Here is a 16,311-nt window from a genome sequence, read left to right on the forward strand (position 1 = left end):
TCTGCACAAGGGAGGCCCATCAACTCACCCAAAGAACTACAGACTCATAAGCTTGACCAGTCTTATCTGCAATGCCATGGAGAGAATTATCATGGACCTGATCAATAATGACATAACAACTCTCCAAAACTGGACCAGACGCAATTTGGCTTTGTCAAAAGGAGGCCTTGCCTGTTTAATCTGGTGAACTTCTTTGAGAAAGTAACCAAGGCCATGGATGAGGGTAAAATGGTACACAGCACTTATCTAGACTTGGCCAAAGCTTTCAAAACAAATCTCTACTCAGGGATCATAGATAAAGTTACTATGTTAGGCATAAATCTCTACATTGTCAGATGGATTGCAAACTGGTTCACTGACAGGACACATATTGTCCAGATAGGTGAATTTACCTCCAGTAAGAAACCTGTTACTAGCGGTGTCCCACAGGGTTCAGTGTTGGGACCCATCCTGTTTGGTACAGACTTCTCTGAAGTAAAGGCTAATCTTGGGGAACTCTGGCTCACCAAGTTCACTGATGACTGTAATCTGGGAGCAATTGTTATAACCCCAAATGATGTTGACATCCTACAAACAGGCCAAAGAATGAGAAATGACTGATGCCAAAACCATGGTCTAAGACTAAATGCTAAAAAATGCATAATCATACCCTTTAGTAAATCAGATATCCTTGTAAATTATAATATGGTGCTAGCCACCCGGTGGTGTAAACCTTGGCTCAAGATGATTGTCACTGTTAAAGTGACACCCCGACCCCATGTGCAAAAGGGGAAAAAGGGGTTGAGGATAGATGGATGGATCACATCCCTAAAAGTAGACCTAGTGGTGATTGACTTAGGAGCACAGAAGGGTAGTGACCTAAACTTTGACCACCAGGTAGTTATGATAATGAGGAAATCCTTCTGTGTGGCTCAACTTATAATTAAAGGCATGGCATCAAGATCAAAGGAGAGCATAATGCCATTGCACTTGGCCATCATTAGACCCATAATTAAGTACAATGCTGCCTTCTGCATGTACCTAACCAGGCACTTACAGCAACTGGAGAGGCCCCAGATGTTTCTCACTAAAAAAGTACAAAGCATAAGGCACATGTCTTATGCAGACCAAGTAAAGGCCCTATCCCTTTACTCCATCTCATATCATTTTTGAGAGGTGACTTATGCCTGACATACAAGGCATTCTCTGATTCACCCCTGATGAAAATGTTACATATTCGCAAGAAAACGTATACATGGGTTACGCATTCCATGGACCTGAATCTTACCTGTGACTCTAACAGAACTTGCAGCAGAGGCAGATTCATATCCCAAAGGCTACTTCATCTATCGGATAAACTTCCTGTCTTCATAAAACAAAGTCCATCCCTCATTTTCTTCAAAAGGAATGTGGATAAATGGATGGGGAACCATAAATTCACTCCTGGGGGTACTGCCAATGTTCCTTATGGACAGAGCCAGTCTGTAAAATGACTCCAGGCTCCAAAACACAAAGAACCACTACCCTGATATTACCCCATCCCTCATCTGGGGAAATTAAGATATAATACTGTCATGTCCTGGGTATTATTCACTAGGCTTGTAAAGGCTCTTGCAGCATTACCGTAGTAATCACCTATGAACGTATGAGCAAACCAAGCTTCATCTTACTGAGACATCAACAGTGTGAGGAAAGCTGTCTTACCACATCAATATTGTAAGGTCTAACAAATGAGCACACAATAAGCATTTGTGTTCCCCTAGAGCCACTTTTTTCCCTTTCCATTTGATTTGGGCCTGACTGTATTCTGTCCCCCCACTACCTACCTTGAAGGAAATACTTTGTAATCTTTGTGTTCAGCAAAGAATTTCAAACAGTTCCAGACCAGAAAATGCATTGGCATGCCTGTTTTATACTGAAATAGAGAATACAGTGGAGTTGATTATCCAAACTAATTGGGACCTAGGGTAGTTTGGATAATCAAATTGTTCGGATAATCAAACATATAATGAATTGGATAAAAAACTTCTAAAATCTTGTTTATTTTTTCTGCATGCAGGAATACACTTTTTAACCATTCATCAAGTCCAGTGGACAGTAAAGAATATTTTTCACACACAAGCTGGCTACAAGCTCAGAAAGCATACTCACGCAAGTATGTATAAAGTTTACATATTCAGACTTTATAATTTTTCCTGCCTGTTTGGAAGGCTGGTTCTGATAACTGACGTTTCTGATAATTGACATTCGGATAGTCGACTCTGTTCTGTAGGAGTATTTTGTCTTTGGAAGATATTTGTAGTTTAGATTTAAGGAAGAGCATGAACATTTTGGCTAAGCCTTTTTCTTACACAGTCACTAATGTTTAACGAAGTTTGGCAGTTTAAACGAACCGAATACAGGACAAATGGCCGCAAACATGCAGTTTAGTCTTGTTGCAGGAAATAATCACATTTAACAAATGACAGAGAAATGTGTTAAGTCATCATGCTAATTTCTGGTTAATTTTGCTGTTGCACTATTTTGGCCATTTTTTTCTTAAGAGTGACAGTGCTGAGAAAGCTGTATATGCATGCATGTCTTTTTTTCAGGTGTCAAAAACTTCAGTTACATAGCTGCATTATTGCAACTGATTTTCAACTTTGATGCGCCCTTTGGAGTTATGATAAGATGCAATTTCACATATGCAAGAAGCTATCTTCTGGTATGTTTAAAAAGCATCTGTGTACATGAAGTCTTAGATGTTTTATTATCCTTTTTTTCTCTACAAACATGGGAAGCAGAAAGGAAATTAATTTCCTTTTAAGCCACAGTGCTTAATGCAAAATCATTTGTTGTATTTTGTGATTTGAAAGACGTGCAGGACAGGAGAGCAGATGCTCATTTCTCATGTGAAAAATATTTGACCAGCTATTAATCAGTGTTTGCTGACAAGCAGAATATATATCTTAAATGGGTTTCTTATTTATTACTGTATATTGTCACTGGTTTGAACAAAATTTAATGCTGTTATTTAAAAAGTGGTGGCCTTCAAGTGGAAAAGTATTGTCATAAAGGGGAGTTCTTTTAAAGTATCTCATCATGTTGTGCTTATCTGATGAATACTGATGATCAGGACATTATTATTCTTTTGGGAAAACTTGGCTAGGCTTAGAAAGAAAGACCCCCCCCCAGGTTGTTAGCCTAGTAACAATCTATGAATCTAGGAATCAACAAAAGGAATAAGCAACAAAACACATGTAACTCATATTTATGGGGCTATGGAGGTCTCTCCCTCCACATACTGAATGCCTGGGGGGTTGTTGTCTGAAAAAAGAAAATAAATAATAAAAAAGTGATTTTCAGTGCTATATTTGTAGTAACAGTACTGTGTAAGATTGCTAATGGTGAATCAATGTGGATCCCATTTATGCACCTTTAACATGTCAGCCCATGGGTGTGTATGATACATTATAGGATGCCCATACTTATGGCCAAAGGCCCTCCTTTATACACCCGTTTATCAGCTGGAGTTAGCGCTATGCACAGGCTGATTTCCCCAAAGTGTATACTGTAGTCATTCCTCATCATGTGGCACTGCAACCCCATACCCCCCCTGTGACATGTACTTCACATTGTTTCCAATGTACATAGTTCCCCCTGCCAAAAATCACAGGTGTATGGTGCAGTGTCATGCCAAAGTCCTGGGTACCCAGTTACAGGGACATGATCTTGTCTGAGTCGGTGTGATTGACAGCAACCAGAGGGTGTTTTGATTTTGCTGATGTTCTTTACTAGACAGGGCTTGTTCCTTAACTCTTAGAATATTTCCTTAGCTTTACAAAGTTGAAAGTCTACAGAATCTCTATTGAAATTATCCTGTTTCACAGCTGTATTGTTTTAAGCAGAGGTGTACAAAATAGTAAAGATATTTTATATCATGCTAACAAAGGCCAATAAGTATGGTCATTATGTTAATAGGACTATTTAGCACCGTTGTTTTTTGAACTCCTGCCATAGCACATTGCATTGCCAGACATGGTGGCTTTAGCTATTTACATGAAGATGACCACAAGACATCTGCCCAGTATGCTCATGTCTACTACATGTGCATGCCTGTAGTGCTATGGTGCAACACTACAGCCATTCATAGTGCAAGTTTGCAGTGCTCGGGAGATACAGCAGCACCATGATACAGCACTGTTTTACAGAAATTGAGATCTACAAAGTTGTAGCCATGCACACAGGTCTACAATTTTGCTCCTTGAGTGGTCCTGAATTAGTGGTCATTGCCCTCCAGGCACTGTGGAATGCAGATCACCAGCATGATGCACCATAAAGAGCGACATTGTCTTGTTCTTCATGCACAGAAAGTTTCAGGAGCACCTGCTAAGACAATATGATGAGCCCTTATAGAAGGTGAATGCCTGCCATGAGGTTGCCAGGATGGTGAGCAATGCCACTGACATCACCCATTCTGGTGAGCAGTATCTGTATCACTACACTGACCTGAAGAAGCACCACCCTGACCTGCTTTCACACTGGAAAGCAGAGGTTATGCATTGACAGGTATAGCATATGGTGAAAATCTTCAGGCAGTGAACACATCCAGTTTCCATTAGAGCAGTAGATATTTATTGGTACAACAAAAAAATGGTCTGCTTTCACTAGAATTCACACAAAATGGAAAAGGTGAACACAACAGGACACTTGCATTAAAATATACATTTCTGTCCTTTAGTCACACCAGTGGCAGTGGTGCAGGTGCATGATATCTTTTTTTAGTGATGACAGTCTTTGAAATTGCTCTATCAGGTGAAGTCATTTAAAACACAAGTCTCTTAGAGATGAAAGTTTCTTCTTGAAATGCATAAGCCAAAATAATGCAGGAAATACTTCTGGTATGGTGCAGTTATATGAGCAGCAAGGGATTAAGTCCCAACAATAGGTATTGAAATAAGTAGTTTTTCTGAGGCAGCTGTGGAAAATTCTCAATCAAGTACTTAAAACTACTGAAGCTAAGCTGGAGGAGCAATTATGTGTGGCAACAGAAGTGACACAGCAGATCAGACAGCTAAGCAGCAGTCACTGGCTGATGAACCTGATGTTACGTTGCTGACCATTTTTAAGGAAATACAAAGCATAAACTCAAAACCTGATGCGTACATGACAGAGTGAACAAGCAGCAAATGAAAGAAATTAGTGAAGCAGTAAATGAGTGTTTGGACATTATTCAGTCACTGATCCATGAAGATGAACTGCTAATGTCAAAAGTAGCACCCAATGATGCAAGGCCTGAGTTATGTAATGACATGGCAATAGATCAGGAAAACAGAGAACAAGCAAAAAATTCTCTGAGTTGCTGTGTTACCTGAAAGATTAGAAGATAAGGACTGTCTTTCATATATGACAGCAAAATTCTCAGAATGGACAAACATTAGCCCAGATGAAATTACCTTAAAATGCATGGAATGTCATGGGTACCTCAGAGAGGGAATAAGAAACAGCCATGACAAGTCTTAGTTCAATTTGCAACATTTTATTTCAGGGAAAGAATGCTAGCATGTTTACTGAAACCTGGTCTTATAATTATGCATGGAGGTCATGGAATTTACATCCATCAGGACTTATTGGCTCCAACAAGAAAAATAAGTACTGAATTCTACCCATTACAATATAACTGTAAGCAAAATCGATTGAAGTCTGTCTAAGATTATTTATCCAGCTACACTAAAAGCTTTTTTTCAGGTGGTCCCAGATCATTTACTACTCCACAGGAGGCACTGAAGGTGTTAACAGACAAAAACGGATATGATTCAAAGCCAGCAACTGCAGCCACCAACTCCAATCAAACAGAGGTTCAACAAATATGGCCCTCAAAAAGTGACTCACAGGGAAAAATTTTGGCATTATTTAAAAGGTATTCAACATTAAACTCAAAAGCTGAAACTCTACAGGAACAGCAACAAAAAAGGGCAAACCGGAAAGGATATCTATCTGACGATGAGAAGGTGGTCGGACTGTTGTACAATCTGGACAGAATGGTACAATCAAATTATGACGATATCACCTCGAAACTTTCTTAGTAAACATCAAGAGTAAAGATCTGCTTAAAATAAAGGAACATAGCTGTTAAACCATATTTCTAACTAGTCACAGTTATGAATAGTCTCAAACATAAGGTGAGCTGCCATATTGTGGAGCTCATGACAGCTGTATAGCTAAGAGTTGGGGTAGACAAATAACTTTAGTGGCAAACTGCTTCCCTTAGAACGTAGCCTCCCCATTGGTCTCAAGTAGATGGTGCAATTAGTGATCAAAATTTGAAAGGACTTTAGCATCATTATGAACTAACAGCCATTTGACATTCTGGATGCATGGCTGTTCTTGTTAGAACATATGTTGAACTGAAAATGCCGACTGATTGCATAACTTTTTTACTTTTCTTCTTTCTTAAAACATAACTAGAGCTTAACAGTTTGTCAAGACATACCTTCTGACAGATTGAGCTAGAAGTTAATGTCTTGCAATCTGCTATGCCCATTTTTAAATCCATGCTTCTTATTGTTTATGTTAATGAGCCAATGGTCTCACCTTGGAAGTGCAAATTAGTGTGCTTACTGTATACAATTCTCTGTTGTATTGTAATCATGGCTTACAAGGTAATGCATAAATATCAGTACCTACTGAGAAATTGAATGGTTGTGTCAAACTAACATCCATAGGGGTATATTAATAAAAATAGAGATTGGGCAGGATAGCAACCTTTATAGAGAAAGGAGAATTTCAGAAAGTTGCATTGTATAACAGCAAGAGAATGAAATCTTATAGAGGGACAGAGTTTGAGCCAGACTGTAGGTTTATTGAAACAGAATTCGCCCTTCAAAATGCCAGTATCATCACCTGGAGCATCAGTGATTTAGGGAGGGACGCTGGTATAATGGTTAATATATTTGGCTTATACACACAAAGTGCAGGGTTTGATTCTCACATGAGTTAATTGGCTATGCTTAAAATGGCCCCAAGGGCAGTTAGCCTAGTACTAACCTAGTACTAACCTATGTACCTATTTGACAAATCCAGTAAAGCGTGGCAGGGTTCTGAATGAAGTGACGAGGAAAAAAGTAGATATAATTACATTACAAGAGATGAATTCGGGAGAAACTGAACATCAGAAACTAACAGGCAGGCAATTTGAGTTGTTAGAAAGTGCCAGTTATGAGGGGGCAAGACAAAAATGTGTGGCAATTTTAAAAGGAATAATCTACACGATTGTAGAACAGTTGACAGGCAAGTTAGGTAAATTTGCAGCAGTGAAAGGTAACATCCAAGGGGGTAGAATAGCACTGGATGAGCTATAGTTACCCCACCATACTACAGTTGCTGTTTTCAGATGTACATTGTTATGCATACTACAGTTTCATGAGAGGAATTTTCTAATTGTAGGAGACTGGACTATGCTATTTTATGTAGTGGAGGTAAAGGGTGGAAAATATTTCAAAGATGACAGAAAAAAGAAATGTTCTACATTTTTATGTCTGATGGGACTAGTTGATGTATTAATATGAGACACATTTTGACATTCTATAGATTATACATACTGTTCACCAAGGCATAAGCATTGCTCTCAAATAAAGTATTCATAACAGATGAATACAAAGAAATAATTATAATTGTCAAAGTTAGCCCTATTAGAATATTGGACCATGTGCACATATCAGTAGCTATTGACCTCTTTCCCGAGCCTCAGGAGCCAAAACACTGGTGTTTTCCAACTTACTATTTAACAAAAGACTACTTTAAGAATCTATCAAAACACAAATTATTACATATGTTATCACAAGGTTGTATAGACCCAGAGTTACGGGACAACATTAAAAAAGATTTAAAGAAAGAACTGCAAGCTTATTTTATTATTAGAAACAGGAAGGAACAGAGTAAGAGAGGACTGAACCTAACTAGACTTACAGAACTGCAAAGGAAGTTGCCTATATTACCTCTCTCTGATGAGGAACTAGAACTATGAAAACTTCAGTATCTTCAAAGATATGAAGATGAAAGGATACTTTTATTGTATGCAACAGTAAAAGGCGTATATCATGTGAATACAATATAGTCTATAAGAATGCTTGAAGGAAGGTTAAGACAGCAAAAAGTAAATAGACAAATTGAAAATGTGGGACAGCTTATAAGAAAGGTAATCAACATCTTAAGTGCTTTCAAAATATATTATGAAAAAGTATATACAACGCAGAATATGGAATTAGTGACTAGCAAGCTAGTAAATGAATGTTTAGGCACTTTAGAGCTGCATACATTAAAACCAGAACAACAGGCAATCTTGACCAGGGAAATAACAAAAGCAGTAGTAAGAGGGGTAATAAAAGTTTAACCAGCAGAGAAATTGTCAGATATTGATGATATACCAACTGCGGTTTGAAACATAGTACATGATAAAATAATATAGGTGGAAGAAATTAATGAATAGCTTAATGCACTCAAAACAAAATTCCTAAGCTCTGAATGGAAAGATTAATAATAACCATTTTTAAAGAGAGCAGAGGCCCACAGCTTGCAAGTTCATACCATTGAATTACAAAATTAAATCATAATTATAAGATTTTATGGCCTTATTGGATCGACGTTTAAATGAAGTGATGCCTCTTTTTATGCACCCAGACCAATGTGGATTTATCACAGAACACCAAACTTTTGACAATATAATTCAGACACCTATGACAATTCAGGAGGCACACCAGAATAAAACACCCACAATGACAGTAAGTTTAGATTTCAAGAAGGCTTACGATTGAAGTGGTCATTTCTATTTCAAGTTTTAGCAAATGTGAGGATACCAAAAATTTGGACTTTGTTATTATAAGTAATTGGTGAGGATGTCACAGTAAGTGTTAAAACAATGTCCACTCTGTCAGAACCTTTTTTAGTAACTAGGGGGACTAGACAGGGATGTCCATTGTCCCCTTTGTTATTTGCAATTTATTTGGAGCCTTTAAAGCAAGACATCAGAAGCTCAAACATGCAGGGTTTTAAATTGGGAAAGTTAAATTTTAAGTTAGCACTATATGATGACGATATAATTTTTACTTTAAATAAACCAGAAACAAGTCTGCCCATGCTAATAGCAAAATTAGACCATTTTAGTGAACTCTCAGGATATAAAATTAATATTGAGAAACAAAAGTGCTGTCAATATAACAGACACCCATAAAATACAAATTGCTGCCCCACAAATTAAGATACAAGATAATTTTATTTATTTTTATTTATTTTACATTTGTTTACCGGGAAGGTCCGACTGGACACAGGTCCATTTTCAGTGGGGGCACGGGGAGAAAAGTTCCAAATATAACAAAATACAGTACAATGCACTACAATACAGTACGATACAATACAATAGTTGAAAATTCAATAAGGTTCAATAATAGTTGAGTATAATACAGTGAAAAACTTCACAGGATAAAAGCATGGAGTAGCTTGCTATAGTAGCTTGAGCATGCTTAGCAAACAGTATAATATATTAACATAGCTGACTTTATTTAAGTTATTATAACTTAGCCTGGGGGGGGGTGACATGGGCATAGCCATTTCTTTAAATAGTGTGTTTTGAGAAGTATTTTGAACTGGTTAGTAGAGGATGTTGAAGTTAGGTGATCTGGGAGAGTATTCCAGCATCTTGCAATGGAGCAGGCAAAGAGAGATTTACCTGCTTCATTTGTGTGTTTGATGATATTTATGTGATTCCGGTGTGCAGATCTTAAGTTTCTGGCGGGGTTATAGGGGGAAATTAGTTGTTTCAGGGCAGGGGTTTTGTCAGGATGGTAGTAGAGCTTATGTGGGATTGTTAGTTGGTTGAGTTGGAGCAGCTGTAGAAACTCGAACCAGTTGAGTTGTTTAAGGGCTAGGCAATGATGGGACCTATGGGTGGCTTTGGTAGCAAATTTGGCAATCTTGTTGTAGCAAGATTTCATCTTGGATAGTTCTGTTTGGCGTAGGTTAGTTAAGATAGGGAAGGCATATAGGAGGATGGATAGCAGATGGGTTCTAGCCATGGTGGCTTTGGTGTGCTTGGTCATGTATTGGTGGTTCCTATAAAGGAGTTCCATCTTTTTGTTGACCTTTTTGATTGTTTGGGCGATACGGATGTCAAATTTCAGACTGTTGTCAATTTCAATGCCTAGGAGATTAGTGTGAGATGTTGAGGTGATAAGGGTGTTATCCTTAGATGTTATGACAAAACTATTGTCTATGGGAGGAGATCTACCAGGGTAGAAGAGAATGAGTTTTTTTTTTTTTAGGATTGAGTATAAGCTTGAAATTAGTGAACCATTCTTCAGCTAAGGTAAAGTTTTTTTGGGTTATGGTTTTTAGTTCATTCTGGGTGGGTGCGGCACATATAAGAGAGGTGTCATCAGCATATTGCACTATAGATGCAGAGTGAAGATGATGCAGTTTGGTTAGTAAATATTGAAAATAGTAATGGACCGAGGATGGACCCTTGTGGGACACATATAGTCACTAGAAGTAATGGGGACAGTTGGTTCTGCCATGGGACTGCCTGTTGATGGTTAGATAAGTAGTTCCCAAACCAGGATATGGTAGAGGAGATTATGTTAAGGGTAGCGTGGGTATTCAGGAGCATTCTATGGTTGACCATATCAAAGGTCTTGGATAAGTCTAAGGATACTAGTAGACCATTATTGTGGGTATTGACAGTGTCTGAAAAGGAGAGCAATGCTGTGGTCGTGCTATGGGAGAGTCTAAAACCATGCTGGGATGAGGATAGTAGGTTGTGTTCTAGGAGGTAGTGCATAAGCTGGAAATGGACTACTCTCTCTAATATTTTTGATAGGGGAGATAGAATTGCTATGGGACAATAGTTTGTGAGTTCACGGGATTGTCCTCCTTTGTGTAAAGGTATCATGTGAGATATTTTCCAAGAGTGGGGTGTTTTGCATTCTGTTATTGATCTGTTAATGAGGATGGACACAGGATAGGCTATTGCTTCTGCAGCAATTTGTAGGAATTCTGCAGGTAGGTTGTCAGCTGCTGGAGTTGTTCGTTTAAGTTTTTGAGGAGCTTAGCAATTGTATTAGTTGTGACTGGGTGTAGGGAGAAACTGGGGAGGTTATTTTTGCATTGGAAAGGATGGGGGTTACCAATGTTGTGGGGTTAGTGTTAGTGCTTTGGGTATTGGCAAGGGCTTGGATTATATCAGTGAAGTATTTGTTAAATTGGGTGGGGATGTTGTCTAGGTTATTTAGTAGTACAGGGGAAGGAGTGGTAGTTTTTCCTGGGTGTAGTAGGTTATTTATTGAGGCCCAGAATTTTTGAGGGTTGTTGTGTTTTTCCTGTAAAGTTTTATAGTAGTTAGTTTTGTCAAGTTTTGTTAGTCTTTTGGCTTGGTTATGGAGCTCATGGTATCTCTGCTTTAAAACAGGGGTTTTACGTTTGTGAAGTTGCGACCAGGCTTTGTCTCTGTCTTTCATCATGGACCTTGTTTCTTTTGATAGCCATGGTGCATAGTTGGTTTTAATTCTAGTGGTCCTAGGTGGAACATGGGAGTTTAGGATGTTTAAAAAGGTTGAGTTAAAGCACTGTACAGCTTCATCTTGTGTTAGTTGTTTTAAGGGAGTCCAAATGCAACATTTTAGTGAGTTGATTATATCTTGTGCTCTAAAGGTTTTTTGTTACATATGACCCTGAGAATGGGCTGATTTGGTTGGTGAGACCGGTGTCTAGCTAAGTATGTTGCTTGATGGTCACTCAAGCTGTCAGGGAGACAGCCTGATTGGAGGGTCTGACTGGGGTCAGTAACTAGTATCCAGTCCAAGATTGACTGCGGTTTAGTGGTTTTGTCTGTTCTTGTGGGGGTAGATATGACTTGGGTAAACCCATGGATGTTAATGTGGATAGAGGGATTTTGGCTGGTACATTCTGACCAGTCAATTTTAAAGTCACCTAAAAGTATGGTTTCTTGTGGAAGGGATGAAGTCAACTAGTTGAGAAGATTTTCTAGTATGCCAGTATTATTGCCTGGTGGGATATATCCTCCAGCAATAATAATTTGTTTATTGGAGTTAAGTTTTAGTCTGGCTAGGATAAGTTCTATGTCATGCACTTCCTGGGAGTTGCATGCAAATTGTTCTATAGAGAGGTGGGTCTGGTACAGTAAGCCTCCTCCCTTTTTTCCTGTCCTATCTTTGCATATTATACTGTAGCCTGGGGCAGTTATTTCATTGTCGTGATGTTCTGGTTTAAGCCAAGTTTCTGTTAGTACTATGATTTCAGGTTTATATTGGGCTAGTAGGGCATGGAGGTTTAGTGTTTTGTTGAGAATGCTTCTTACATTTTTATTTAGCAGGAGAAGGGTTGAGGTAGGTCTTACACATAGATGATTAGAGTATGTGGAATTAGAGCTATTGCAATTTTTGGGTCCAGGATTTGGGTGTATTTCGCCACAACATAAGAGTTTTTGGAGTAGGTATAGATAGAGTTTATTCAGTTTGTTGAATGTTTTCACTAATCTGCTGGATAAGCGGGGTTGAGGTTTGCAGGCTGTATATCTATATAGGCAGGAGGGTGGTAGATTGGAGGAGGGGTCTTCTAATGGAGGAGGATGGTGGAGGAGGATGGTTGTGTTTAGTGGGCCTTGTAGTGGAGTCAGTTTGCCATGGAGGAGGGGGAGTAATGTTAAGTTGTGTGTGGTAGGTGGAGAGGACAGATAGGAGGAAGAGAGAAGAGAGGGTTAAAGTGAGAATGAGAGGTTGTGGAATGTGGGTATTGAGGGCAGGGGTCATACTGATTTGTTGAGGGAGAGATTGGGTGTGGTTATGAGTGTTAACAGTAGTTGTTTGAGAGCTGTTATTAAGGGTGTGGTTGTTAGTGTTGGAGTGGGGGATGATAGGTTTGTTTTGATTGGATAATTGAAAGTGAAGAGTGATAGGGGGAGCGGGGCAGCACCATTTGAGAGAGGCAGGCCAAGAAAAACAAACAATCAGTAAGAGAGGTTAGTGAAGTTGCTGCGGGGCAGCTGAATTGAAATAATCACTATAGTCTGAAGGAATTTATGATGGGTTGACAGGGCATGGAAGTATGAGAGAGATTAAAATGGATAGAGGGGGAGGGCTGTTCAGTGATGTATGAGTTGCTGATTGGTGTTCAGTAAGTGGGGAGTGGCTATATTGTAGTTTAAATGTAGCACCAGTGGGGGCGGGTAAGAATAGGGGGCAGGGAGGGGTGTGGAGCAGGGCTAACACCAACTCCAAGTATTGCCCAGGTTTTTGGTATCTGTGATAGTAGGATTAATCTAGCTTTAAGGCTGTAATTTTTAATTTGTGTTTCACACTACTGGACAATGTTTTATGCTGTATTCTATACATTTGCAGGATATTTTGTAACTGTAGAGTATAATTTTACAGGCTATGTGTGGGAGGGCAGAATAAAATTATACTATACAAGGTGTTTTATTTTGGGTATAAGAGACCTAGGGGAAAACTGGTTAATTTAAATAGGGTTGATAGAGCCAAATTATTGTGGAGATAGCCTAAATGGTGCCTTTAGACCCAGGTAGCTTTACAATACATAGGAATATTTAATAGAACAGCAAAAGGTATTAACCTTTTTAAACTGCAGGTCTGACTTCAGTGACTTGTGTGCTAGTGCACAGTTTCTTAGGGCAGTATCCTTTTCGGGCAGGAGACTTTTAGTGGGAAAGTTTGAGTAGGTCAGCCTTTTTAAACTGCAGGTCTGACTTCAGAGACTTTTGTGCTAGTGCACATTTTCTTAGGACAGCGTCCTTTTTGGGCAGGAGACTTTTAGTGGGAAAGTTTGAGTGGGTCAGCCTAGCTGTAGAAGTAGGATGCCGACTAGGTCAGGAAGCACCAGATATTGGAAAAAATGGAATAAGATAAGATAAAGATAAGATAAAATATTTGGACATATGGCTAAGAAATAACTATAAAGACTTTTTAGCTGAAATGTATGAGGATTTCTGTAAATCTATTAATGGGAAACTGCAACAATGAAAAGAATTTGAACAGTGGTCTGGACCACAGAATACAGGCTTTAACTGGGTAAGTGCTTCCCCATATATTATATTGAGGTCAAGCCTTTTGATCAATTCATCAAGCTACAGACCTGACTAAATTTCATTAATGGATGCATTTTATGGAATGGTGAATGGCCAGGGGTGGCATGGTCTAAAATGACCCTACCAAAAAGTAAATGGTTGGGGGATGTTGGCAGTAATAGACATAGAAATGTACATTACTGTTTTTAAACTGCAGTTATATACTAAGTGCCAATCCCCAGTGACCAAGACTAAATAGAAAGTGATGCTACTTGCAAAATTTCCCTGGATAGAAAAAAACAGTTACTAGAAGCCTTTTGGGATAAAAATGTCTAGAGAAAGGACTACCAGATATTTTGAGAGCGCTAAAGAAGGATATCAAGAAATTATTTAAAACAAAAATAAAGAAGTTGAAGAAAGAAATGTTACTTATCTGGACTAATCAAAAAGATAAGCAGAAAAGAACAGCAGCTAACAAACGTAGAAAATGGGGAACACAGTTACAATATTGGGAACAAATGATAAGCAATGATGAAATTATAAAGTAGGACTTAGAACTCTCAGGGAGATTGGAAAAATGTTATGGGGAATTGGCTCATGAAGTCAGGTACACCATCTGGCTTACATCAGACAACCAGACTATGCCAATAATCATCCATTGGACAGTCGATACTAAGCTAAACAAAGAAGTTAAAATAAGTCAAATATCTTCTGGCATGACTTGTGGAATCATATGACATATAGGCCCCACCTACTTAGCCACCAGGGGAGCAACCAGCCTATAACATCAGCCATGTGATGAACTAAGTGATGTCTAGCCTCATTGACTTCTGTGCTGGTCTGGCATTCAGCCATGCCAGGACCCCGCTCTATCCTCCATTATGGTCTTCTCACTGTCTTATGGCTTATTCCCCATTCCCTATATACTGTCTAACCCTCCTCATCATTATTTGCCCACACTCTGCATGTCCATGAATATCTGCTGACCTACCAACCGTTTTGTTTGCCACCCCTGCCTATAAGAGTCTGTGTTCTATGTTTGCATGTCTGCCCCAGCTACCTGTCCTTCTCCCTCCATCTCATCCACTGCCTTCTTTCCCTAGCTTTCTCACTTTCCCTGCAAAAAATTATCTTTCCTTCCCACCTTTCATACTTTATGGATGTCCTTGTGTGTTTCCTTGTGCTTGCACTTTTCCCCTTTCCTGTGTTTTTGCCTACTCCATTTTTCCCCCTTATATTTAATTAACAGTCTTGGCAGTTTCATGTGTGCCCACACAGCAGTCTGTCTGATGGCTGATATAATGCCTTTCTTGTCCTGGATGAAAGCATGGTGCAGATACTCACACGTGTGAGAGTGCAATGTTTGAGTCATGCTAGCCTGTGACATATGTCATGTCAATCATGCATTCTGCTGTGTTCTTGTTCCTGCCTTCAGGTAGCTTACCACTACTTCTTCCATTAGCACTACATGCCTCATTAACTACACAGTCCATTGTTTGTCCTTCTGGTGCTATTCACTGCTGAATACATGTTTGGTGAGCTATGTGGCTCTTTTTGCAATTAATCTTTTGAAACTTTGCACTGCATACTTTCATAGCACTTGACTGTGAATCCTTGCCCATGTTTTGAAAGTCGTCTTTTTCTCCAAATTTGCAGAAGAAAAGAAAAAAGACAAATACTTGATTTTGTGAAAAAAAACAAGTTTTTGCCTTTTTTTCCAAATGGCTATAACCCAGCCTTGATGATGATTGCATTGAGGAGTAATGTTTTTTAGGGGGCTGTGAGTTGCTTGCATCTTGCATAAAACATTGCTTTAAGATAAACTGTCCACTGGATACACTTTGATCATAGTTTTTTGTGTCTGAGAAAGAATGTTTGATATTTTTCAGGAGACTCTTCAAACACTGCTTGATTAATGTATAAAAGGTGCATTTTTGAGATAGCACTGCTTGTTCTTCAGATGTCAAGGTCAGGCCTGCAAAAGGCTCGTAGTTTAAGAAATTAATTTTACATTTTATGTATGGCTTCTTCTTCTTCTTCTTTTGGCTTTTCCCGGTTAGGGGTCGCCACAGAGGATCACCTGTCTGTCTAAATTTTCTGATTGCATGGTATTAGTTTATTTGAACAAACTTTGCAGTTCTTGTTGGGGTCCAGAACCATTATTAGTTAGAAAAGCTTGTCAGTGACACTATTCAGTTGGTACAGCTTGCTTAATGAGTTAGTTTTCATTGGTTAAAGCCTTTATTTCTTTGTACTAGTATTAG

The 16,311-nt window shown here is 38.8% G+C and overlaps 1 protein-coding gene across 2 annotated transcripts in view; it reads left to right on the top strand.

Annotated features, from left to right (window-relative positions):
* Window positions 1-16,311, top strand: part of PLCD1 (phospholipase C delta 1) — a 1,599,641-nt gene that overhangs the window by 1,160,736 nt on the left and 422,594 nt on the right. The gene's annotated exons all lie outside the window — the stretch shown is intronic.

The sequence above is a fragment of the Protopterus annectens genome, chromosome 3.part1 (assembly GCF_019279795.1).
Source record: "Protopterus annectens isolate FY-2018-M chromosome 3.part1, PAN1.0, whole genome shotgun sequence".
NCBI lineage: Eukaryota > Metazoa > Chordata > Ceratodontiformes > Protopteridae > Protopterus > Protopterus annectens.